Genomic DNA, 267 nt, shown 5'->3' with positions numbered 1-267 from the left:
TTCTCTATATAATTGCTGAATCAGAAGATGTATACATAAGATATTCAAAGACACATGTACGCGTCGCGATAAGTAGAGAGAAAGAAGCACTTCTCTCCCATTTGTTAAACCGTGTAGATACACCTCGTATATGATCCTGTACAGCCACTTACATCACTCTATACATCCACGGGCACCGGCTACTATCCATAGAGAAAGAACGTCCTTTATCACGTGACACCTTTTGTATCTAGCTCTTTCCTCGACCTATCCACCTATCTACCTATC

The sequence above is a fragment of the Cystoisospora suis genome (genome assembly GCF_002600585.1).
Source record: "Cystoisospora suis strain Wien I chromosome Unknown contig_7696, whole genome shotgun sequence".
Lineage (NCBI taxonomy): Eukaryota > Apicomplexa > Conoidasida > Eucoccidiorida > Sarcocystidae > Cystoisospora > Cystoisospora suis.
Note: the sequence above shows the minus strand (reverse complement) of the source record.